Source organism: Stegodyphus dumicola, chromosome 7 (assembly GCF_044657685.1).
Source record: "Stegodyphus dumicola isolate Sdum_Otavi_A_Nest chromosome 7, ASM4465768v1".
In the NCBI taxonomy this organism is placed as follows: domain Eukaryota; kingdom Metazoa; phylum Arthropoda; class Arachnida; order Araneae; family Eresidae; genus Stegodyphus; species Stegodyphus dumicola.
The window spans coordinates 144,082,922-144,110,439 of NC_140774.1; the positions used below are offsets into that span (position 1 = coordinate 144,082,922).

A 27,518-nucleotide genomic window follows, 5' to 3' on the forward strand; every position below is an offset into this window, starting at 1 on the left:
TGTTTATAGTGAGCAGAAAGATTGCTCTTTGTCTGTATATTTGATCTGCCTCTTAACGATTACAAGCATGATAAATGCATTCTTTGCTTCTTCTCCAGCCTGCAGTTATCAATTTCTTTTTATTCAATGACTGTTCATGAATGGCAATGCTGAGATGCATTTAATGGACATTTTTTATAACTCTTGGTGAACATAATATATCTATCGCAAAGGAGCAGTTTGAATGGGGAAACTTATTCATACTAGAGTTTATCTGAGGAATTGGAGACATCTGGCACAGCTAATGCTGCTCAAAAACCAGTTTTTCTTTGTAGTTGAGCAAGTTGAAAATTTTAAACTTAATTAGAGTGAAGCTAATCGCCTTGATTAGCTCATGTAAATCCCATTGTGAATGGCCCTTAAAAATAGGGTACAGAATTTGCACTTTTACCTCCTAGCAGTTGGTATTTGAGAAGGAACTTCTACTCGTTTACATTGTTTCTAAAGGGTTGTTTTTGTCAACCTTAAGGTAAGGAAATTCTTTGTCCTCCTTTGAAGTCCACTGCAGACAAAGAAATCTGATAAGTGTCTCACAGGTACTAGGTCAGAGCTAAATTAACTATTAAACAAAATAAGCAAAAAGTAAATAAATAAATAAAGGGCACTTTGAAAAAGTGTTCATTGATTAGGGTACCACCAAAGTTTCCTACGGCCCTCTTACCATGAAATGTATAGTATAGCTAAATCAAGACGAAGTTCAATGTGTAAATGCTTTAGGAAGTCTTCATCTGTCCCTGGATCAGCAGATAAGAAAATTTCGGTCAAACTCATTTTATTTAAATGGTAAGTCACAATATGTTAAATAGATGAATTACAAAATCTTTGATAGGTAGAAGTACCATACTGTGGCATTAAAAAACTAGTCATTTCCCAATCTGAGTTTTATAAGCAGTGGAGAGGAGTTTAATAAAAGTATTTTTCTATTGATTAGTGTGCATTCGTTTTGTTCTTGGAACTTTGAATATAATAAACGGCTAAGTGTACTAACCAGTGAGTTCAATAATTGGCAGACACTGAATGTATCTGAATGATAAAAATTAAATCAAAGTTATAATGGTTGCCATTTTACATTCATTAAAATGAGTTGTGCAAAAATTGTAGCACCAAAAATAATGTAATGTGTTATTGCTCATAAGATAAGCATTAAAGCTGTTTGAATTTTTTAACAGTATAATTATATAATCCTTCATATTAAGAAAGTGATCAATTTCCTTCCTAAAATTTTTATAAATATTGATTTAAACTGCTGTTTTTTTTTTAAAACCTTAAATTAATTTCAGTGCATTGATTTAATATAACAAATAGAGCTAATATAAACTTAGTTGTAAAAATTGCTTAACATATAAATATAAGAATGAAACTTGCAAGTAATTGACTTTCAGCATTACATATGATCTTGAAAAAGCCAAGAACCATTTTTCTGAACTGAAAACAACTGAAAGACATGAATACATCATAATTTTGTTTCTCTTGAATCCTTTGTATTTTTGACTGGTTCCCTCCAGGTGCTTACTTTTGGTTGTACCTATTATCAAACATAAAAGAAAGCATTTATAAAATATGAACAAAATCTTATAATGCTAAACAGTGTGTTATACTATTGAAAACTAAATGGAAAAATAAATGTGCAATATGTTACAAATTATATCATCAAATATTATATTTGAAATAGCAGGTTATTTTTATAAGGCAAAATACACAGGGGCTGTCTTCCTAAGTCAAGAAATGCCTTCGTGGAGGTCTTTTTTTTGGGGGGGGGAGGAACTGGCTTGTACTCTTGTTAGACATGGGGAAAATCCCATGCAGCCAGCCAATTTACATGGGTTTGAATTAGTATTCAGCAGTCTTAACCATTCAGCTAGTAAATTATTAAATTGAGTGTCTGAATGAAATCAAAAGGAAACTACTGCTGAAACATTCAGAATTATTTTTTTTTTCTTGCATTAGTTAATCAAATACTTAAATCCTTTAGCTCACTTGCTCAAATAGAATATTATTTACATTAACTAGTCGGATACTTAGAGAATTCTATGCTTAAGTATTAGCCCATCGACCGTGAAGCCATTTGTACTCATAGCGTTTTAAACAGGTCTTGAGGTAAACCTGGAGGATCTAACAAAATAGTAGGAATGGGTGAAAGCCTTTTTACGAAGCAGGTCAGGATTTCTGCCAATTTTCGCGGTTTGACAGTAGCCAACTTTCAGGGTTGACGGAATAATACTTAAGAACCAACAATTCTTTACCTGACGTGTGCTCAAATTCTAAAAGTTGCATTAGTTCCAAACAAGGTGAAAATAATTCATTGTAATAGTATCTTTGGCTCGAATACTCAAAAAAATTATTTACCATAATAATTTTTAAAATATTCTTTAAGTGAATATAGCGGGGATGGGCAAACTTTATCAGTCGCGGACCAAAAATAAAAAAGTTTGGCTGGCCAAGATAAATTTTTCTAAAATTTTAAAAACAATGTACAAGTATTACAATTTAAATATGTTAATGAGATAAATGAAATTGGGATTTCATTTTTAAAAGTTTCTTATATTGAGGTTCGAAGTGAGATACACTGATTCTAAGGAACGAGGCTAAATGCTCATCTGTCAGTCTACTTCAGAAATAATTCTTTCTAAGGTTCATAGTTGAAAACACTTGTTAGCATATATAAGATGAAGCAAACATAGCATTGATTTTCTGGTCGTGAGATATTAAATTTGGGAAACTTGCTTTCGATAATGCTTTGTAAAATTGTAACTTTGGCATATTTAGAAACAACTGCTTCAGATGATTGTTAGATTTCAACTCGGTTAATTCAAGTTGCAAATCTGACCTCACTGCTTCACAATATACGTTGAAAGGTATGGTAAAAATATCCAATTCTGTTTGAAATTTGTTCTGAAATCTTGAAACCTGCGTTCGAACTCAAAGTGCAGTTTTTTCAAGCCATCTTCATGATTCTTAAGCTTCTCTTCATTTACGAAGGGTGTTGAATTGAACCACGAGAAATGAGACAAGTCGTTCTTAGCTAGCTGGCCAAAAAAGAGGTTAAGTTTTAGTTTAAAAGCTTTGAGATAGGCCCAGGTATCGTCGATAAATTGATTTTTCCCTTGCATCTTGACATTAAAGTTGCTCATATGACAAAGAAGATCTGTGAAAAATGCAAAGTGCGAAAGTCATTCTGTATCTTCTAACATTTCACACACTGCAGAACACTGTTTCTCATAGAAGAATGGCACCGTGTCGTCTTTCAGCTGCCAAACTCGCTCGAAAACACATCCTGCATTAAACCAGCTTACTTTCGTGTAATACAGTACATCAGAGTTCAGATTGCACGGACTGAAGAAAATCTCGAAATTGCTTGTGCGTAAGCCTGTGAGATCGAATAGTATTTACAAGCTTCATGACTGCTTCAAGCATGGGTTTTATATTCAATGCAGTTTACACAGAGCATCTTGAGGTATAACACAGTGTAGAAAAACAACATTGTTCCCGGGATAGTTTTGATTAAAATGTCCAAGAAATCCAGATTTTTTTCCTGTCATATTTGGTGCTGCATCTCTCGTAATATTACGTATATTTGTTACAGGCACTTTTAAAGTTAAAAGCCCTTCCTGAAATTCACGAAAAATATCACATCCCATTGTAGTTCCCTTTAAAGAACGTGTGCACGCCGCTTACTCGGTAATTTCAAAGTTCTCATCAACACCTCTTATAAATAATACTAATTGAGCAGTATCATTTATATAAGTGCTTTCACCCATAGCTATAGAGCAAAATTTAAACTGGCTAATCTTTGACTCTAAATAGTGATGTCAAATTTTTATCGATGTATTCGATTCTAGAAGTCACCGGTTTTCGAGATAAGCTTACAATCTCAAAATTATTTTTCTTGTCTAGACGTAGAAAAACACAAACTTGGAGCATGCGTTGTTTAACGAACATCACTGTGGGCTTTATTATTTTTAGCAATACTATATGCTACAACGTAATTTGCTTGCGTAGCTGTCTCTTGGATACTATTTATCTTCTTGAAAAAATTTTGTCGGCCTGATAATATTTTACAAAGATCTTCTGCATTTTGTTTTTCATATTCGGACATTGCTTCGTAAATAGAATTCTTATGCTTACATGTGAAATGAAGGGAATAGTCTTTGAAGACTGTTACAGCTTCATTGCAGATGAGACACGCTGGTTTATCTTTTACAACTGTAAAAAAAAATATTTCCAGGTCCATTCATCATTAAAAGCACGGCACTCTGAATCAACTTTACGTTTTTTAATAGCCATTTTGGGGTTGAAATATTTTACGAATATCCCAAACAAGCACTAGCTACGCTATACATTTAATAATTTCACCACTATTCACAATGATGTTTTATGTCCTCGAATCTTTCCATACGCAGTCAATAATATTAGAACTCGTGCCCAAAGAGAAAGCCGCTGGCTAGAGCTAAAAAAAAATGTGCAGTCTGTCAGATGTGAGGTCTAATTCACCTATATTATATTTGATTTCCATATAGTAGTACCTGCTCCCCGAGAAAGAGGAACGCTTGTTGGCGCCAATCTACAGATATACCGTATTTGACGGCAAATAAGTCGCACTGGCATATAAGACGCACCCTTATTTAGAAGGGCACACACATGTAGATGTAGAAAAAGTTATGTGTGTCTAGATCTTTATCCGGGCTAAAAATAGCATTCAGTATTGAAAGTTAATCTGTGTTCTTCACGTATAAGACGCAGGTAACTTTTTTGAGACCAAATTTAGGAAAAACAGTGCGTCTTATATGCCGTCAAATACGATAACTAACAAAGAACTTCCGCTTTTAACACTTTAACGATTGAAAGCTGTTATGTGCTTGCTATTTCCGTCGATTTATGTTTTGTAGAACAAAAATAAAGAAAGTAAAAAGATCATCAGTCCTTTGAAAAAAAGGAAGAAAACAAAATAATATTTAAACAAAGTAGTAAAGGAGATAAATATATATATTTTTTAATTTGCCTCGGACCCGCAAATTAAAATTCTATCTGCGGGTCAGGCTGGTTTGGGCCGTGGTTTGCCCATCCCTGGAATATAGAATTAATTATCTCTGTATACTTTAGTGATGAATATTTTGAATCTGAGTATTATTTTCCTTTCAATACTATTTTAAGTAATTTCAAGCCATTCAATTGTATCCTTCAGCTAATCAGGCTGCATCTATACATCCTGAAATATTTTTTGCAATACATTTAAGTGTGTCCGTGAGTATATATATATATTTATATACATACGTATATGAGCATTACGGGCGTCAAAAAACTACGATGAACACGCTGAAACAATCAGCCACACAGCCTTCAGGCTCTAATGGTGAAGACAGCTTCACGGCAAAGTACTAAAATACAGCTCCCGACTTGGTCGATCGCTCTCAAGCTAACCTGTGAACTTTACTACTCTGCTAAGGAACTCTACTATTCCGCGTACAGCCAGGCTATATATAGCTTTTGACCTATCTTCGAGAACCTTACCCAGGAAAACCGCTTAAATGCGTTCTAGAATATTCTCGCTTCGTCTACAGCAGCTGATTATTACTGTATAAATGCATTTACCTTTTTTCTTAATTCATGTTAGTGGTCCGCCAAATATAAAATTATATATGTAGTGGTCCGTGAAGTTCTAAGGGTTGACGACCGCTGGTCTGTAGAATATCTCCGTCGTCAAATGGGCGATTTTGCACCAAATCTTGCAACCCTAACCCCGCTTTGCGGGGAAGCTATCTTACCACACCTGGCCATTTTGTAACAATCATGAAGAAAGTCGCTGAGACAGGAAAGCTGTCAGTGACTCTGACTGCCGTATCGAAAGCCCGTGTTCTAATACCGGAAAAGCATGGATGTAAATATCTGTCCCTTCATAGGAGGTAACGATGACCCATCTATTAGGTGCCTCCATAGTAAAGTGACCACCGCTTCTGGCCTTAGCATTGCTCAAAACCTGTAATGGCTAGTGCCCGTCATAGAGAAATAAATATATATATTGATGAAATTAAGATATGTTAGAAGGAAAGAAATCCAGATAAAAAGCAGCAGGTGCTTTTTTCGCATAATAATAATTTAAAAAGTACAACTTCTCATGGCAATTTTGAGAAATTTAGGTTTGGAAGCCAAACCCTTAGCCAGTTTGTGGGGGTTATGACAAGAAAGAGCAATATATCTGCTACAGACTGGCATAAATATGCCAAAGGTCTGCACAACATGCATTAACACCACTCCAACGATACACTTGGGGAAGGATATTGACAGTTTAATCAAGGTATTCACGAACGCTGTTCAAATTGCTCATAAAATGGCGTTCAAATGCCAAGAATGTGTCGAAAGTGAAAAGAACTAAAGAGCTTGCTAAACTCATCAAGGAACGAAATGCTGCTAGGAGGCAGTTTCAAAGAACAAGACACAGAGGTGCTAAGCAGAGATTCAGCAGGTTAAATAATGCAGTCAAGTCTCTTACAAATATACAAGCACAACTCGACTGTACTAAATACTTAAATTCTCTCTCTACAGAGAATAACTCCCTATGGAAAACAATTGAAAAGTATAAGAAATGCCATAATAGCATTCCGCCCCTTAAAGGCCAAAACAGGATCCACTACACCGAAACTGAGAAAGCAGAACTTTTAGCACAGCATCTGGAATCTCAGTTTCGCATAAACAACATTCATGATACTACAACAGAAAACTTAGTTCAGAACTTCATCAATTACATTACAAACCCACGCACGGACAACATAATTCCAGTCATGCCGTCTGAAGTCGTTGCCTATATCCAAAAGTTAAAAAAAGAAAAAGAGTCCTGACATCGATAGATAGAATCTCCAACCTCATAATTAGGAAATTTTCGCGGAAAACTCTTTTCTTCTTCTCATTTTAAAACGGCAGTACTTCCCAAGCGAATGGAAGACGGCTTATATTACTTCCCATCCCGAAACTTGACAAACCTACTGCACCACCAGAATCTTACTGACCCATAAGGTTGTTGTCATACCTGAGCAGAATTATGGAAGTCATTCTAATTAACCGGCTCAACGACTACATTGAAAAAAAGAAGTATCCTCATCCCGTATCAGTTCGGATTCCGAAATCTTTCGACAACCAACCAGCTATACAGGGCGGTAGAGTTTATCTCTGAAGGTCTGGCTAAAAGGGAAGTCACCGGAGGAATTTTCATCGATATCGCTAAGGCTTTCGATCGTGTGTGGCTGGATGCACTCCTCTACAAGTTACTCTGTCTGGGTTTCCACAATTACATCAAAAACATTATGAAATTTTACCTAACAGGTAGACACTGTCGTTCGTATCTCTGGCACATATTCCACCCTGCGAGCCATCCCGAATAATGGAATAATCCCGGTGTATCATAAGGATCGTTACTTGGGCCTACATTATTTAACATTTATGTGAACGACATCCCTACCACACCCAACACGACACTGTAATGTACGCTGATGATACAGCGATACTAGCACAAAGTGCATTTCTAGGCCCAGTTATCCAACGGTTACAACAACACATACAGGCATTAAAGATTTGGCTCACCGAGTGGAAAATTCTTGTGAATGTCGACAAGACCAAAGTTATCTTAATCACAATGAAAAATAATATCAGAACCTCAAGTTTTACGGAGCTACCCTACTCTGGGCCAAGCAAGTCCTTTATCTTGGGGTGATCCTCAATAATACTCTCACATGGACCCCACATCACATCTATTATATAGAAGTTTCGAGTGCGTAAAGCTTAACTCTTCCTTCCTAATTGCTCGAAGCATTGTTTTATCATCAGATAACAAGTTCCTCATTTATAAGTCCGTTCTACGCCCATTACTTTGTTAAGCATGTCCAGTTTGGGCTTATGACTGTAAATCAAATAGGAAAAAAAAAAAAAAAAAAAACTGCGCAGAATTGCAAATTTTGCTTGGTACTTATGCAAGCAACCACGAAGCATCCATGAAGAACTTAACGTCGCATTACTTAGAACCTTCCGAAGAAATTTCGAGAAAACCAGGCTAAAAATCCAATGCAGCCATCAAAATCTGTGACTATGATTATAATGACCTGTCCAATTTAAACAGACGTATGGCCATCCCGAATATTTATAACATGTAATCTGGCTTTTATTGGATCTTCTGTATTAAATCTATAGTTATTGTTATTGTATATTTATGCATTTTCTTGCATTTTATTTTCGTATTACTGTGAATTCTCTCCGTGTGTCAACTTGCTTTTATTACATCTTAATTCTTTACTAGCAGTACTGAACTTTTCGTACTTGCCAGTGTGTTAACCCTTTTTATTTCAGGCTCTTGCACCTAGCTCAAACGGCACAGCTAAACAGTTTAAAAATATAAAAAACTTAAAAAAAAAAAAAAAAAAAAAAAAACACATCAATATCACTATGTTTTAATACTTATTATAACTTTATTGCCCAGTTAATGTGAAGTATCAATTAGGAAACATGGAAACATTTATAATTCGAATTAGGGGTAGGGCCTCGTTGCCCAAATACCCAGGTGTTGCACCGTTCAACAGAGCAATATGTCACCTATCTTTTCCTTCTAAATTAATCAAAATATCAGTAAAGGGATACTGATATTTTGATTAATTTAGAAGGTAAAGATTGCTATCAATGCTAATGAGTCTGTTATAGTAATGTTTGCAAGTAAATACACTAATTAAAAATTAAATTAAAATTGCAACACCATGAAGGAAAGCAAATACAAATAAGATATTTATTGTACATAAAAAGTATGACATGAAGGCAAAATAATTAAATTTTGTTTTTGTAGAAGGTTGGGGCTTACAAGAATGTGAAATTAATAGAAAAAACTGCCACCCCTGGCAGCTAAAACGGCTCTTACCCGGTTAGGTATGGAGTCGAACTGGGCTTGGATGACAGAAAGGGGCAACTCGTTCCATTGCTGCTTTCAAGTCTATGCCACACTTAATCAACCGCATTAGCTGGAGAGGCGTGACGAACCAGTCTCTCAGCAGCTCATGACCAGATGTTTTTAATGGGAGACAGATCTGGAAACCGTACAGCCTAGAACAGCAGTCGAATACCCTGTGTATCGAGGAAGGTCAGAACACGATGTGCAACATGTAATCTTGCATTATCTTGTTAAAATATGGCGTTTGGCGCCTGGAACATAAGGCACAATCACTGTACGTAATGTGTCAGAAATGCACCCATCTGCGTTCAAATTACCGTCGATACGAATTAGAGATGTGCGTGTCGTGTACCCAGTGATTGCCTAAACAATCACGCCAGGCCCAGAGCCACTATGACGATATCGAATGAAAGCAGCCGACGTGTGGTCTCCTCGAACACTCCAGACACGTATACGGCCATCAGAATACTGCACGTAGAACCGGGACTCGCTTAAAAGGCGATATTGTGCCACTCCTGTACCCAGCTTTGTCATTTGGCGCATCAGAGTGAATGTCTCTCTTTATGCTGAATTGCCAAGGAAAGCCTAAATAATGGTCACCCTGCTGATGGTCCACGCTGCTGCAAACGTCGATGCACCTTAACGAGCTGACCTCACAATATGTCTATCCTTTCTGGCGTTAGTCATGGAAGGGCTTTGAGATCCTGCATGCCGTTCAGTATGATCCTCAGCAATCCATTGATTCCATATTCGCATGACAGTGGTTAGATGTCGGCCAGTGTGACGGGCGATATCACGGAACGATAATCCACACTTTTGATAGGCAGCTATCCTGCCTCCATCGAATTCCGACACTTGCTGGTAAGCATTTCTTCTTATTATTCGAGGCATAAGGCGATATTTTGAGGAAACTCCGAAAAAAGCGCTTTCCGAATAAGAAATCCATTACACAACTTTTTTTTTATGCAGTGCATCAGATGTCGTTTCTCTGTCTTGCATCATCTAAATGCGCTGAAACACTAATCATTTGCATTTCCCAACCTCTTCTTCCTTTCATGTGATTTTGATGTTCGTCAGATCATTTCTTTCTGGTGTTGCAATTTTAATGGCAAAGAATGTAGAATTCACAATTTTAGTATGTATAACGAATCAATTACCAGGTCTCTATTCATTCATTGTTATATTTTGCATTAAATATTTTCTTCCCAACGTAATATAATTTATTACCTAGAAACGTCATGTAGAGAAACATGAGCTTTCTTGTTTAAGTGCTTCTTGATGTTTTCCCTTTATTTAACATTTCCCAAAGGCATCCTTATCTTTAGCCACATAGTCATTGTATGTTTCATTGTATTCAAATAACCTAACCTAACTGCACAAGACATGTTAAGTCGCTCAATTGCTAGAGCATTATGCAATTCATTGTTATTTGCTTGTTCTATGTAGTTTTTTGTTTTACCACATCTGATTTATGTGAGCAAATTCGCAATAAAAAAAACTTTCTATGTTTCAAAATATCACATTTCAGCGACAAAAATCCATGGCGATAAAAATATTGCATTTATTACTGAACATTTTGCAAAAAATCTCTTAAAGTGTATGGAGGGGAGGGGGAGATAATAGTGGCTTGTATTTGTTGTATATGGGTATGATTTCAAAAAGTACAAATTCATAAAATACAGCACAAAGTCCGAAATCCGGACTCATCGGGACTTCGGCGATTCCGAATTTGGGATTTTGCCAGATATCAGATCATCAGTTTAAATCTAGTAAGATGGTATGTAGAACTTATAAAATTAAAAATATGAAATCCTGATTTATGAAATAATGAAGTATTTATGATCTAAAGGGTATCAAAATTTGCAAAAAAAAGCTTAATATTTATTTGTTTATCTTATTAAACATTTCCTTCTATGGAAGTTGTTTCGTTTTTGTGCTAATACTTTCTCTTTAATTCTGTAGACAGGCATAATCTCTTGTTTAGTTTCATTATTGAAGTCCTGTAGCAGCTATTTCGAGAATTCGGACTATCTTGTCAATCGAAATTTTTTCGTTTTCAGTAACTTCTCTGTCACTTTCTTCACTGTCGGTAGCCGTATTTTCTGGATCTAGAACCATGCTACACATTTCGCCATTCATTAATTGATTGATGATTGAAAAGCATTGTCATCCCAATGAAAAACTTCTTTTATGCCATCTTCATTTATTACCGCTTTCCCACATTTCTTTGTAAAATCCGTTAATTGGAAAATTTCACCTTTTGTTTTGCGATATCCGAAAACCTTTAAAATTAGCGGCTATCATCATCAAATTTAGCTATCCTTCACTATACATATTTGGCTATGCATCATGAGCTTGACGGCTAAAGACAAGTTATTCCGTTAAATTTTATCGTGCTTCTATCGCGCACTGAGACAAATTAAGCCTGAATTGTATTAGTTTAGTTATTTGTTACACTTATGTCTATTTCTTGCACATGCTTAAGGCTTTTCAGTATTCTGAATAAATAAAATCCCACATATATTTAAGCCTTATCGAGGGCCGTCGCTAGATATCTTAACCCCTGATGCAGTCTCTCTGGGTCCTGTATTCTGCGACTTTATGCGGCTATACGAGCCCTGGCGCTGGTTCTGGGTTTATGTGAATAACAAATCAGTTATTCTTAATTCAAATAGCCCTAAATGTAATCTCTGGGTCTATGAGTATCATCAACAAAATCTATTTTTAACATGAGGAAAGAAATTTTTGGTAAATTTTTCCTCGTCAACATTTTTTAGTGCATTTAGCTAGCTTAAATCTGTAATCATTGCCAAGCGTAATGTCAACATAGAAAGTTACCATACTTCTTTATTATTCAATTACTAAAATATGAAAGAATGTTTAGGCATCGCTACATGAGTCATTACTCGAGTTGTCATGTGTTGATAAACATGCGGTGATGAAAGAAAAGTATAATAAATAATGATTCGTTAGGTTGGCATCAGATCAACAATGTATCTATGTGGAATGCTTCGGTTTGAGATATGTGCCAAGCAGATACGCAACAACGGAGCCAAATTACTGATTGTACAAATTTATGCTAAAATAGTTGTTTCTTCAAGAACAAGGTATTTTATTTAGTGTCGAAGTGAAATTAAGAATCGGGACTCTCCAGATGTTTTATTATGCTCGGAGGGAGAAATCAAATCAATCAATCAAATCAAAGCCTACGAGAGAAACCTTGTTGGTGGTTTTGAGGTTCAGATTTTAGATCATTCCGGATAATGGACGTCCGGATTTCGGACTTTGTACTGTAATCTAATAATAACCCCGTTTGGTAGCACATGTGCCCACCTTAGGTCGGGGTCCACCCCTCTTTCAATCGAGCTGTACTCTGATATTGTACTCCGCATAATACACTTAAAAACCTTTTTGGTCAGCAGTTAAAGGTATTTGCCCACCTTTACTCTGGGACGCTCTTTCTTTTAATTGCAGGAACTTTTGGGGTATCGCTGTAAAGCTTGCATTTCGGTTAGAGGTGACTACATACCTTAATTTCTTTACATTTTTAAATTTTATCTTTATAAAGTTGTAATGCCAACTTTTCCATAGTCCGGTTTATATCATATTTCATATGTTTTTGATTTAGTTTTTTTCATAGAAATAGGTAATTCCGCTTGTTGAAGATGTATATGGCATCAGGCATGAAACAATAGATTTTGTGCACGTTCCACGTTCTTAGTAGCAAAATTATTCAATTTACATAACTTTTTGTAGTTATTACTTTAATATTTTCTACCTGTGTCTATGTTTACTTCCAAAACAGTTAAAGTAGTTTGTTAAACATACAGCATAGAACAAACTGTAGCTAAAATGGACAATTTATATGAATTTTATTCAGATGCTTAATTTTTATAAAACCAATCATACTAAGAGAAAGTAGTATATAGCTCAACGTTTCTCAATCTGTGGTCCTCCTAGATTTTCAAAAATAATTTTAATTGTATGTACCACACTACAGTTGAAAAATCTCAGAATCTGAAAATTACGCGCGACAGTTCTATTAAAAAGTGCTCCCAAGACCGATATTTTATGAAACTTATTACTGCTTATCCTACTTATGGACTATTTATTACTGCTTATCCTACCTATGGACTCGTTCTAGTCTTAGGAACAAAGAAGGGATTTAAAGCAGTTTGATTGTAGTGCTTGCTTTTAGCCATCGTTTCGCTGGATATCTTGTGTCGCTGATGTCATTATCAGTGAAAACGGGACATAATGAACTGTAGAATCGTGCTTTAAAATTACCATTCGGTTTGCTTCTATGTATTATCTGTATGAAAAAGGGTTTTACTTACCAGCTGGTATAGAAATAAAATATTAAATCGACTGTGCCGATCGACTTAATCTTACCTGCATACATCGAAAAGTGGAATATATATGCAAGAACAGGTAGGTTCATCCTGTCATTAACGTGAGCACTAACATTTATTTCATTTTTAGTTAAATGGTTAAGTTTATCGTAACTGTAACAGCCTTAAAGTTAATTTTCTTAAATCTACTTGAAATAAAATTAAATGAATTTTAATTAATTGTATTTATAAAAAAATATATATTGGTAGTAAATATGCTAAAAATTGCTTTCGAAGGGGAACAAGAGTATAGTGGTCCACAGAACATTTTAATTTATAAAAGTGGTCTCCACTTGGAAAAAGTTTGAGAAACACTGATATAGATGATTCTTCTCTTTATATCGAAGTAAAATATTTCAGAAGCATATAAGTAATTTAGAACTTGGTTAATTTGATAAAGACCGAGAGGGCTACCTGCTTAAGAGGAAAAATACCTTCGTGAAAGATTTTCTGCAGGAAATAGACTCACATTCATATTAAGATACGGGTAAAACCACGAAATTCGCATCTAACCAGATTGTGAGTGCTGGGAGGACTATAAATTTCTAAAATATGGAGACTTTGGGAATTTCCATTTACTGAGTCACTTGCTCCCTTTATTTTATTTAGTGCAAGGTATTCTTTATTTTCAAATTTATAATCTAAAGTCATAATATGGTAAACTACTCTTAAAACTGGTAAAATGAAATCAGAATCAATACAGTTAATTTTAGATTATGGATTAGCGTTACCTACCTTACTAAATCGACTCATCTTCCATAACGATTCCTTTATTTCTTTTGTATTTACATGCAGTGGAATCATTACAAGTCTTCTACTTGCTAATCTTTCCTAAAATGAAAATTTAGATTGCTCTAATGACTTTTATGTTTTCTAATGAGTTCTTTCTGCATTTACAAATAAAATTTCTGGATGAGAGTGAGTTACCATTTACATAAGCAACAACTTGTATAAACAGTAACCCACATAAACAATGTTTTATCAGACGAATTCTTGAAATCTGTTCTTAAGAGTTTCATAAATCTTTCCAGTCATTATAAAAGTTTGGTAAGAGAAGAAATAACTTAATATCTTGCTGGTTTTTTTATATGAAATTATATTTGGCTCAGAATAAGAATTAATTGCTTTAAGATGATTTTGTTACTCGCGCAGCCCATAAGTAAAGGATCTGCTGTCATGAACAGATTTGCCTCATTCAGCTGTGAGAAAACTACTCAAGGCTATAGATATAATTTATAAAGCCATAACATAATTTAAATTTTAGAAAAAGTTTAATAAAGTGCATGGTTTTTGAGAATGACTACATATAGTATTCGGTAAACTGTTCCTGGAATAGTTAATTTCATTCTTAAAAGAGCACACTTTTGAATTGCTTGATAATCTGTAAAAAAGGATTAACTATTGGAAAGCTGCATCCAAGGGTGTCCCATACAGAGGGCCTTCAGTCAACGGATCTAGTAATCTAGACTATGTCTTCCGATTCCGAGCGTTATTCAGTTAACTTAAACCTATGAACCTATTGTCGTTCCATAAGAAGAATCCAATTCTGAATGCCTTAGATACGGATGTCATCCTTATAAACTCAATATTATAAGGATGACATCCTGCATCCGTATCTAAGGCATTTCAGAATAAGTCTGTCAACACATTTAAAGGCGTAAGCGACCTGAGATGATACCACTTCAAAATCCTTCATCACTTCGATCATATGGGCAGGATTATAGCCAGTCCCGTGGGTTTACCAAATGCAGCAATTTAAGAATCTCTGTGTAAAGGCAGTTAAATCTATTGGGCGATAAATAACGCATTGCCGCTTTTTAATATGTTCTGAACTAGGTGGTAATTATGTCATGTTTTACGGACCTGCATGAACTGTAAAGGAATGTATACAGACTGATCTCATGCAGCACACGAATAACTTTTTGCTTGGATACGATGGCTGTTGCTGCTGCTGTAACCTATGCATTCACTGTGCTGGTTGATGACCACACACGAGAACTGTCTTGCAACTGTCGCCAGTTACGTAATGTAAATGATTGTCACTTTCAGATAGCAAAATCGAAGATCCATGATGCGAACACTACGAGGACACCGAGTTTTTTATACTTCCGGTCTTTGAAAGATCTAATATTTACTTCAAGCTTTCAAATTTTTTTAATTATAGCTATCGAGAATTTCAATAAATTGAAACTATCTCTAATGACATTTACGACGTAGACGTTTAGCAGAATAGCGACTTTCCGGCATGCTTTGACTGAGTAGGGCTACCTTTTATTTTGCTTATAGTTCTACCACACATAATATTACTGATATGGCCATTTAAATGTCATATTTGTAATCTAAGGAATCTTCTTTCAAATTCGAAAAGCAATAATGATAATAAGTTCTGATGCAAAGCGCTGAGGATTTTTTCAAACTTAAAACACTCGAAGTGATTTAAACAAGTCATGGGCACCTTTCTCCGATCATGAAATTCTTTATTACTTGGTATCATGAAATTCTTTATTAACTTATAATTTAAATTATTTTATTTTCTTACTTTATTTAATGATGTAATTATCATATCTTAATAGAAGTTTACGAAAACAAAGACTGAAATAAGTAATTATATAAATTCAGCTGAAAGAAACTAGATCCAAAAGCAATAGCACTCAGAAGTTTAATGAAATTCCTTTAGCAGAAAGTTCCATTATTATTTCTTTTAAGAGTGAAAGTCAGTATTGGTTTTTAGTTTCAATGTAACAGTGGAAAATATGCCTATGTCGATTTCCTGATGGATTTTAGTAGTTCGCGGCTTTCGAGTAAGAAATTAATAGGCCATTGCTTTATAAAAATTGTTACTTTTATTAAAATAATAATCGAATCATTATTTTAGGATTTTTCAGTTTGAAAACATTTTGATACATACTTCTTTCTTGATGATTTTTTGTCTTCTTGCCGCTTCTTCTGCTTTCATTTTCTGAAGAAGTCTTTCTCTGTAACCATGACACATTAGTGCTTTCATGTCTTCAGTTTCACTGAAAAGTAATTTATATTATGAAGATGTTATCTTAGAGATTTCGTCCTAATAATTAACTACCTCAGTATATAATTTTGGATATACTCCAACTGCGCGAATCAAAATTCTCCCCCCCCCCGTTGCCTACAGGGTTACAGTTTTACTTTTCGAAGTCAATTGTAACCAAGAGGAAAATAAAAATAAAGAAATAGAAGTATAGATGACAATCACAAGAACAAGTAAAGAGTATCTAACAAGCAGGCTATTTACTTGAATAGCAGTAATAAATGCGAGAGCTAACAAAGAAAATAAAAGGTATTAGTAAACATATATATTAGCATTACAAACATCTTTCATTAATTACAATATTAGAGCAAAGAATATTGTAATAATATCATAAATTAAATCACTATAAAGCATACCAATTATATTTTTTATAAATTACACCAATAATAGTCATAATAGTTAAATTAAGAAAACCTTAGCATGAAATCTATTATAACACCATTACTAAGCGTTCGGAATACTGACGTATAAATTTTAAATAAATTGAAATTATTATGCTAAGATTTTTCTAAAATTTATCCAAAAGAAAAGAATTAGAGAAAAAGTATTGCAAATTAATATAATCAATCTGGCCTCTCAATAAATAAAAGCTTATTTTTTTAACCAAAAATTAAAAACTGGGATACAAAAGTTTGTGTAATATACTTGGAAATATCTGAACACATAATTAATTAAAAACGTATAATTAAATTAATAACAAGCTAATTAACAGCAATATTAAGCTTAATTTCATTCAAGCTAAAACAAACAATCGATCAGGAGCACCGCATAACTGAAGTTTTATTGCTATTTTACGTAAATTTGCGTATAAAATAAAAGTTGCATTTGTGAAACACGTGTATAATGTGAAACATGAATTAAAATACAGTGATTAAAAATATGACTATCTGCTAGAAGGTATGCATAGTTGCCATAACTAGAGAAATTAAATGATTATAGGAAACTCATAAAGTTGAGCGCTACAGTGTGAAAAGAAAATTCTGGAATAAACATTTTAAGAAAGCTAGAGAAATAATCCGTAATTTATTAATATCCGTATAAACTCTATGCTTTTGGAAATAGTTAAATATAATTTGCATCCAGGTATCAATCACAGAAACCGAGTTAATTTCTTTCCTTATTTTTCCTTATTAGAGGGATTTGTAAAGAGATATGCTAAGGTAAAGGTGCAAATTTTTGCAGTATTTTTAAAGAATAAATTTTAAAAGTATTTTTACTTCATGAACTGAAATTTTTACAGTAGGTTTTTCCATAGTAAATAAGTATTGGAAAAGAGATGGGGAATCTCTGGGATGCGAGTCGAAATACCTATGTATAGTGATTTTTCCGCTTGATCGTAAGACCTTATGAAATTAGGCTGATCAATATATTAAAGAAAATAGAAGATACACCACATGTAAGAACAAAAGTGGGCTGAATTATAGATTTCCATGTTTTCTGAATGAGTTAAATTTATTTGTATGCCATTATGAAATATTAGGAATGTAGCATAAAGCATCAAAAGAAGGCAGTGGCAATCTAAATCATTGTAATCTAAATGTATATGATTATCAATATCTGCTATTAATTTTAATACTGCTGAAAAAATTATAAATGTATTATATTATAAATCACATGAACTCGTTGCATTATAAATTACAACAGTTAAAATTATTATTAGCGTGATTTGGCGACCATCTTTGTTTACAAATAATTAATTTTAGAAATAATTAAGCCTGAAACTAGACTGGAAAATAAGCTGCATGCTGAAGATTAATCTTTACCAAAGTGTTAGAAACATCTTCTGTTAACTAGAGATATGATGCAAGACTTTATAAAAATTATTATTTAAATTTTAATTGGCATAAATACAATACAAAATATATAAATTCTACATACATGAAAACTTGAATACAGCGCAACAGTATGTGGAAAAGCAATGGATTAAAAGGGAACTGAAAATCTTAAGATATGAATATAAGGGAGTTCGAACGTTTTCTGTTAATTATGAAAATTCTGCAGACGCTCATAATTATCAATTTATTAATTAAATGTGTATTAGAAATTAAATGTATGCCAAAGTACATCAGGTAGAGTAACTGGAAAACAGAATAAATATTTAAACGTTTCTAATATTAAAATACGTAATTTGTAAGAAAGTTAAATAACTTCAAAATAACTTCAGTGATTAAAAACGAAAACTTAATAAGGCGTACATTGCAATAATAATTATGTGAATTTAGAACCACTTAAGAAATCCGATTTTTAGATTTAATAAAGAGAATTTTTTAAATAAAATTAGAACTGTTTACCTAAAGTGGTAAATTTGAAAGTTAAAACCATTATGCTATCTAAGGAGATTTGTTAATATTTATCTAGACAAGAAAATTTAGTTGAGGTGCGCTACAATTCCGATATTTAATAAGTTGATTATGCATTAGTTTTATGCATGTCATAAATCTAACAATTTTATTATTCAAAACTGATATATATATATTAGCTAAAATCTACAACTTGTAAAGTTTTTAATTCATACAGAGAATAACAAAGATCTGGCTCATTATTCTTTTAAGCATCATAAAACTTTAAAATGAGTGCAAAGGAAATTCATTTTTACTTTAGCCCACGCCAGATTTTAAATTAATATTTGTATGCGCAGTTGTATGCGCAGTTTTTACAATATCTGATAAACGAAAATAGAGGCTTGTAGTCTCAAAATGTTGGCGATATATGACTTTTTGTAGCACCCATCTTTTTGGGAATTCAAGTTCTTAGAAAGAGGGAACAGGAAAAAGTTGCGCAGCTCGTGGATCAGGTCAAATTTATGTGGAAAAAAATATTTTCACTGTGAAATACTTCTTCGTTTTATAACTAACCGATTATTTTTAAGATGTAAGCAAGATTACTTAAGTAGAGCTATAATGTAGTTCGAAATTTATAATTATTTATTTATGTGCTAATTCCAAATTTATAATTTTTTATTTATTTATTTATTTTTTTTTTGCGTCTATTTATTTGTGTGCTTGGAAATGAAAAAAGAAAATGTGCGAATTTTTTTTCTCTTTTGCTTCCTTTTAAACAATCTTTACTATTCATCTATTGAACCCTTTTTCTCCTGTCGCAAGTCATGAACATGTAGTAAATTTAATTTTATATACGTCATCTGAGTTTAAAGGTTTTTATCCTTGTTGAAATTCATTTATTCTTAATTTCCTTTCTAGGCCTGATTAAAAGAGCCTGTGACCCTGGTCATAATTTATTGTGGGAGCGTCTAACCTCCATTTTCCTTGATTCATATGTAGGGTGATTCGAAGGGCACTTTAAATTTGTTCCTCTAGGAAGCTTGCAGTCCTAAGTGATATTCTGCGTCCAGATCTTTCATTAATCATAATATCTGCATTTTCAACTTTCGGGTTTTTGTTAAAATGTTCAAAGATATTCAAAGTGTGCATACGATTTTTTTAAAAGCCGTTATATACAGTTTCTCACGAGGAATTCATAACATGTTCGTTGATAGTTCATTCCTTCATTGCCGAAAACCTTATTTAGAATTTTCCAGTTAATGCTATTTTTCAGATGCGTCTAATGTTATCTCGAGTAAATAAATGTATTGATACGACATCCAGATTGACGCATTAATTAATGTGTGTAATTAAATGTGTTTTTCCATTAATTATCGTTCAAGTTATCGAATTACATGTCTTTCTGTAATTTTTTCCTGTTTAAAAAGAATAACGTAATTTATTCGATAGTAACTGAATAAGAGTTCGTGATAACAGTATTGCTAGATGCTTCACTAAATTGACTTTTAAAAACTAATTCCTTAAGTACTGTACGTGCATTTCTTTCGGACTGGTTCTAATAAACGTTTCAATAGTATGCCAAGGATGATAACGTTATTCATGAAGAAATATATTATAAATATTTATAACTAAATATTATAGACCATCTAAGATTTTAAAGAGTTAAAGTGATTCTTTTAATTTTACTTGTTTGCAGAAATCTGTAGGCAATTTTTGGAGTCTTTGAGGTAGTAATAATGCCTTAATTAAAAGGCTGAAAGGCAAATGCAAAAGTTTTTGTGAAAAGAACTTGTAAAGAAGACTTAAGTGATGATCTTCCTATACTCCTTGGAAAGCTTTCATAAAATTATGTACTTGGGTTTTGAAAGTTTTATAAGACGCATACCCATTCAGATTACACAATTCAACAACAGCATAATGGTATACGAATTTAATTTATAAATAGCCTTTCTTAAATTTAAAGACTAGATAAAACACATCTTGTGTAGTTTGTAAGCCATTATATCTGAAGCTTGCCTGAAGCATTATACCTGAAGCTTACAAAGTTTGAAAGACAATTTTAACTTTTCACTAGATATAAATGTACAGTAAAACTGCTTAACTGAGTGATACTTAACTGAAACACTGAAAAACGTTGTTTACACACTGAATCAATAAATTTAAAAGCTACTAAAATCAGCCTAAATTTAAATAGTCTTCTCTGTGTGATTATTCAAAGGTAAATCCGAATGTAAACGAGTGATCTCAAAACGCTTATGCGCAAGCAGTGAAATTCGTGGAAATTTCAATTACGATATGTTTCGTACGAAATGATTCTCTGAAAGCGAATTATCAAAAGCAAAAATATCAAAAAGTATTCTATCATCGCTAATTTGATTGATGAAAAGGTTATCAGGAAATAGAAATTTATGGTTAGTTATGAAATATAACAAGCATGATGTAAGTTGTGTCTTTTAACGGCATGTCTTAATAATTATAATAATTATACTTAAATTCAGTTTGACAACCCGTAGATAAGAATGGCAAATTTTGGAAGCTTTTACCGTAATGAAGGAATTTAATTACGGATTTTTTTATTAAACTGTGTTGTGCCAAAACTTCAGATATTGTTAATTCATGATTGCAATCATATTTAAATTTACTTCGCCCTTTAGTTAGGATAAACATGATTTTACTACAATATATTAACAAGTGTCTCAAGCAACGGATCGCAAAATTTTGCTGTTACCTAAATAAAACGCATGATAAATAAACTTTAGAAATAGAACACAAGGTTCGAATTCAGCAGCTATTTCGTCTTTTCTAATATAGCAAAAAATTACGTGCCGTCAAAAAGAGAGATAACCAGTGGAATACATATTCCTTTACTATTACTAAGATATAAATTCTTACTTGAGGTTTGGCACCCACTACCGGCCGAGCGGCGAAGCCGATGAATACTGGTAGTTCGAATTCTGGCAAACGTGGTTGGCTGCATGGGCGTTTTCGTGGTCATCTCCATGTGTAACGTGTATACGAGACAGTTCCCTTAAAAAGTCCTCTACAAAGGCATCCCTCCGTAGGCAGATAGCTCTCCCGTGCTTTGCCACAATCACATAAAAACGAAACTAAACCAAACGTACTTGGGGTTCAGTCGAGACCTTCTGCTTTATTTCATTATCAAGATAGGTGTTAGGGATACGTTAATTTAGGTTCAAGTTGAGACAGGTATAGCAGAAATTCCAGCCACCAGTTTAAATAGAAATTATAAGAAAGTTGGCTCTCAACTTCTATAGTGTGGTAATAATGCCCTCATATATGCAGTGAAGGTTCCGGAATCAAGTCCAAACTAATATTCAGATATTACAAGCTAATTTTCAAGTAGAGTTACTTCATTGTAAACAAAAACTCCAATGAAGTTTGCACTCTTCTTATAGTATATATGCGGCTTAAGTGTTTGTCGCCGATAGTTTATTGGTTGCTTGCGTAACTGTAAATTGTTTTATTCCCCGTGCAGTGCAGCGCGTGACGAATATTATGAGAAAGCTAAGCTGGAAAAATTAAAAATATAAGAGCACGTGTATTTAACATTTAATAAACAAATTTAACATCTGTTTGTCGCCGATAGTTTATTGGTTGCTTGCGTAACTGTAAATTGTTTTATTTCGCGGGCAGTGCAGCTCGTGACGAATATTATGAGAAAGCTAAGCCGGAAAAATTAAAAATACAAGAGCACGTGCATTTAACATTTAATAAATAAATTTCACATCTATATATAATAGAATTCGGAAATATGCAACCGGCAAAAACCGGCAACGATGGAAAAAACAAATAAAATGAAATAAATAAATATCTTTATTATATGCGGCTTAAGTGTCTGTTTGTCACCAATAGTTTATTGGTTGCTTGCGTAACTGTACTAGTCAATGGGGTGAAGTTGCCATGGCACAGGGTTACCGTTTCAATTGAGACGTAGACAATTTCCTGTAAAACTTGCCTTTACTATGACCATCAATAAGTCTCAGTGCCAAACGCTTAAGCGTGTTAGCATTTTTTTACCTGAGCCTACATTTGGACACGGTCAACTTTATGTTGCCTGTTCAAGAGTTCGTGAAAGAACGGACGTAAAATTAAAAATAATTCATGGTCCTCTGCAAGGTGAGCTTAAAAATGATGGAAACATCTACAAAAGAAATATTGTGTACAAAGAGATCTTTGACATGTGAATTAACATTTTATTATTTAAATCACCTTTATTTATTGAGCTAGCGGTGGCTCTTAAGAAAGTGGTTTCCTTCATTGCGCGCTACATTAAGCAATTAAGCAAGTAGAAGGAGGAAACCTCGTGGGGCAGTAAGCAAAGGGACGTCCACGCCGCTGGCCCTGGGTAATTCAGTTTGAATTAGCATACACCTTTTCACAAATCATTTTAATTACAATTTATAATATCTAGAACAGCGGCCATTTCGTATGACCGCCGGGATTTCTAGTAATTGTCTTAAACAGAATATCATGTAAGGGATCTGTTAATACATAGTTACACTTGTTAATTTAGCTACAAATTTATGCAAAACTACGTTTAATGAGATGAATATGATTGTTCAGGATGTGCAGTGTAAGGTGTATTTCCAGAATAAAGTAATATTTTTGTTAATAGCAGTCTAGCTGATAGTTTAGAAAAAGTAAAATATTAGGAAAGACACTTTTTATTACTCTCATTAATTTATTTATTTGTATTACTTCTTTATTCTACTTATTTGTTTTTTGTCTAGTTATGTATGTTTTTATAATTTTGGAGAATATTAACGAAGTAAGTTTTAAAAAATTTTACTGACCTTGATGATTTTCCAAATGTGAAATCCGGAACTTTGTTAAGTTTGATTCTTCTGTAAGAAATTTGATCGTTTTTAGGGCAGTCCTCTTTGCCGCCCTTCTTAACCAGCAGCCTGCTGTCGGGCCAGTTACACAAGGCTTAAAATGAAAATGATTAGAAATGAAAAATGCCATTAGCTTTTAATTGTTAAACATACGTAAGTGGATTAAAAAAAAAAGGTTACGAGCATCTGCATTTGAAAAGTAGTTTATTGTGAAGGGAATACTTTATCCCCAGAGCGCAGGCAGATGGCCCTAGTTGTCTAGCAGCAGTTGTGCGAGTAGCTACAGTATGTTTCCAGACGTACCAAAGCGATTGAAATTGTAAGACGTTTTGAAAAGTGGTCTCGCTTGGAAGTGCGAGCCGTGATTCGTTGTCCTGATCGAGTATCTGGTTCGTGGCTATACCATTATTGCCGATTGTTATTGTGTGACTTAGACAAGGTTACGTGAAGTCATTTGACATAAGCGCCCTGGCATGTTGAGTGATAGTATTGTCTTCTTGCATGGCAATGCCCGGCCCGAAACTGCTCGCCCCAACTCAATAATTCCTGGAAAAGTGGCAAGTGTGGAGTCAACCCCCCATGTAGCCCAGGTTTAGCACCCAGTGACTATTTTCGTTTTCTGAAATTGAAAGAACTTTTATCTGAAATGAGATTGTCTTCAGACCAGTGATGTGAAAACACCCACCGAGAACTGGCTCAGTGAGTAGGGACGGAATTTCTACAAAGCCGGGTTAAGCAGGTTGGGTGCTGAATTCAGAAAATGCCTAAATAGATTTAGGCAAATATGCCTCTTTATTCCCTTTTGTATTTCCTGTCTGTTATTAATAAATAATTTTTTTATTACCCTTGTAACCTTTTTTTTTGATCAAATCTCGTATACTCAAAAAAAAAAAAAAAAAAAAAAAAAAAAATTGCATGAAGAGTATCCATCTTATTTTGTATTAGATATATTCTTGATTTTGTTTTACATCTGTTATTGATTCATGTGGTTTCTATTCTCGAAGAATTAGACGGAATAAAAGGATAAATAATTTTTGGTTTTCATTGAAATATTATTAAATAAGATATAAGGTATTTGTCCCGCCTTCCTATCGTGCCTTCGTGGTGTAGGGGTTCTGCACGCTGGGCCGGTATCCAGAGGTCCGTGGTTCGATTCCCGGCGAAGGCGATTGCTTATTTTTCATCTCTCCGGCTTTTCCAATTAACCTAATGTCTGCAAAGACATAAATTATTTTTAAATTGAATTTTCTGTACCTCACCTTATGTGCTATAGAAAAAAAAATTTTTTTTACCTTTTATGCAATCTTGAAATGTGCAATCAAAATATTTGTTATTTATTTTAGGTCGTCATTAATTTATAAACAGTGTACCTTACTTTTGAGTACGGCGGACTAACGAAGGTAACTAAGAGCATGAACTCTGAAAAATTAGTTAAAATGAAAACGAATGATGGCTTTAAATAAAGGAAATTATTGATAAGTATGTAAAAGGAAAAGAAAGAAGAAACATAAATAATAATAATTAAAATTACTGAGAGTTAGAAAAGGCATGAGTATCCTTAAACTGTAGATTCTCTATTGAAAGAGAGTCTTTTATTGAAATATTTTATTGTTTATTTAATAAAATGTATTGTTCTTTTTACCTATAACAAATCAAATTTACGTAAACAAATTTGGTATAGATTTTGCCCAATTTCTTTACAAATTGAAATACGCGTATTCTACTTTCAATGTGTTTGCGCTTTCATTTAAAATAGTATTTCAAAATTTCTAGTAGAACTGAATATTACGTTTCTACTGACAGTTATAAATTTATTTACTAAATGTGTTAAATTTTAAAGCTTGTCTTTGAATTTTTCAGATATACGCTTTATTAACAATATAACGTATGAGAACTGGTAAGTACCAGCAAATGGACTCCACTTCGCCGCTATTAAAATTAAGTACACATGATATATCAGCAAAGTTTCGAGATTGCTGGCAAAGCCTGTAAGTATCTGTCTGGTAATATAGCAAGGAAATGAGCTGTAATAAGTTTTTGAAGCTACCTTGTTAAGATGGCCAAGGACAGTATTGAGAAATCCTGTCCTTGCCAACGAGCCGGCGGGCGCTTCAAATCGAGCAAGGATTTTTGTCCTCTCATCTTTTCCTTCTCGATCAAAACTGTTCAACTGCTATTTATTCAAAATTCTCATCCGACTGTTTATTCCTTCAAAGGTATTCTCTGAAACACACTTAAATTGCGAAGCATTTAACTACTTTTAACTATACATTATTAAAGCCGCTGAAGTATCAATTAGTTGTCTTCGAAATGATTACTTCTGTGATAGTAGATCAAATATATTCGTTAAAACAAAGACTGTAACAAGAACGTCTGTAAAGTTTAACCCCTAAATGCATAAATAAAAATTCAAAAAGTGGTCTTTTTTAAAATTCATCATTTTTATTCGTTTTCTTTTCTTTCTTTCTTTTTTTTTTAACTGGAATTCGTAGTGGGTATACTATATTCTGTAGTATTCTTCATATCTCTCTCTGTGTGTGTGGGGGGGGGGGCGTCTGAACGATTTCAGATTTTATATTCCCTCCAAACAGAAATTTTTAAAATTTACATAAACATACACGTTTCGAGAGCATTTGGGCTAAAAATATTTAAAAACAGCATATGTTCAGAATTTTCGATATACAGTCTCGCGCGCTGGAGTTCAAAATGTTTTATTCCCTACATTGTTGCCATTGGTCGCTTTGAAATTGTTGAGTTTTTTAATAAAAAATTCATTAAAGTTTTACAAAACATGAAAAAGACAGCAAAAGAAATTCGAAATTCCAAAATCGGGTTTCCAGGTGTCCATGTTCGGGTGGAGGACTACATCATTCGGAATTTGAACAGAATATTACTCTTTATTTTAAATCTTTACATTTCATGTAAACAATATAGCTAGTTTTGTAAACGAACCTAACTATTCTGTTTTGGATACACTGGTACCTCGGTATAACGTTTGCTTTGAAATACAGCTAACTTGGTATACGTCGTGTTTGCGCGCGAAACGTTTCTTTGGAATGCAACGTTACAACTGCCCATAAGCGTCATTACGCCTGTTGCTATTATCAATAAATAACCCACTTAATAACTCATAATTTTCAAGTGATCTGTTCTTTTGCAATTATTTTTTTCAAATTCACTAACAACGAGTTTTAAGAAAGTTCCCGAGAAGCGTCAAAGAAAGAAAATTATTAAGAATGTTGAAAAGTTTCACGACGGCATGTGTATTTTTGAACTCAAATACATACCAGATGTACATTCCATTAACAAACGTGAACTGCCAGATATTTTCAAGTATAATTTCAATGAGTAATCTGAATTCCTGAATTTATTTTAATATTTTTTCATTTCTATATTGTCTTTACATCATCAACAATTATGTTCATGTAAATGTCATTATCTGTACAAGTAAAATAGAAGTTTGTGAAAAGACAGAGAAAAAGCTTAATCACGTCTTAGCAGATGGTAGAAAATGCTTTGTTCACATGTGGTTCATTCTTATATAAAAGAGTTTTGGAAAATACTCTTGTCAAGATAAATTATTCAGATTTCTGTACATAAAAGAAGGAAGAATAGGATATATTATTATTTTTTTATTAATTTTTTTACCTTCTTTGACACTTCCAGCTGGAATACCGCTGGGGCTGCCATAAGTAAAACTAGATGTCGGTAATTTGCACAAAGGATTCTTTTGTCGACCAGCATCATGCTGAAAAAAATTATAATGTTTGAATTTTTAAAATAAACTCAGTCAGAAAACAAGGCAGTTATAATATATCTTCCGTTCTACCTGGCTAATTAAAGAAATTCAGCATGCGTTTTTCATGTCTTGAAATCGCGATTTAGGATATATATATATATGTCATAATGAAAATCACAAGGAAAAGAAAAAGACAGAACGTTTCAGGCTGCAGGAAACTATCCTTA

The 27,518-nt window shown here is 33.5% G+C and overlaps 1 long non-coding RNA gene across 2 annotated transcripts; it reads right to left on the reverse strand.

Moving 5' to 3' along the window:
- Positions 1-433: 433 nt before the first annotated feature.
- Positions 434-27,335, reverse strand: LOC118181138 (uncharacterized). Of its 2 annotated transcripts, XR_015042202.1 has the most exons (5): positions 27,201-27,335; positions 23,511-23,646; positions 16,259-16,367; positions 14,086-14,181; positions 434-1,564 (listed from the first exon to the last, which is right to left on the reverse strand). It is a non-coding gene; the product is annotated as an uncharacterized LOC118181138 (long non-coding RNA). The 2 variants fall into 2 exon arrangements; XR_015042203.1 differs by lacking the exon at positions 23,511-23,646 and having other exon boundaries at positions 27,201-27,332.
- Positions 27,336-27,518: the final 183 nt, after the last annotated feature.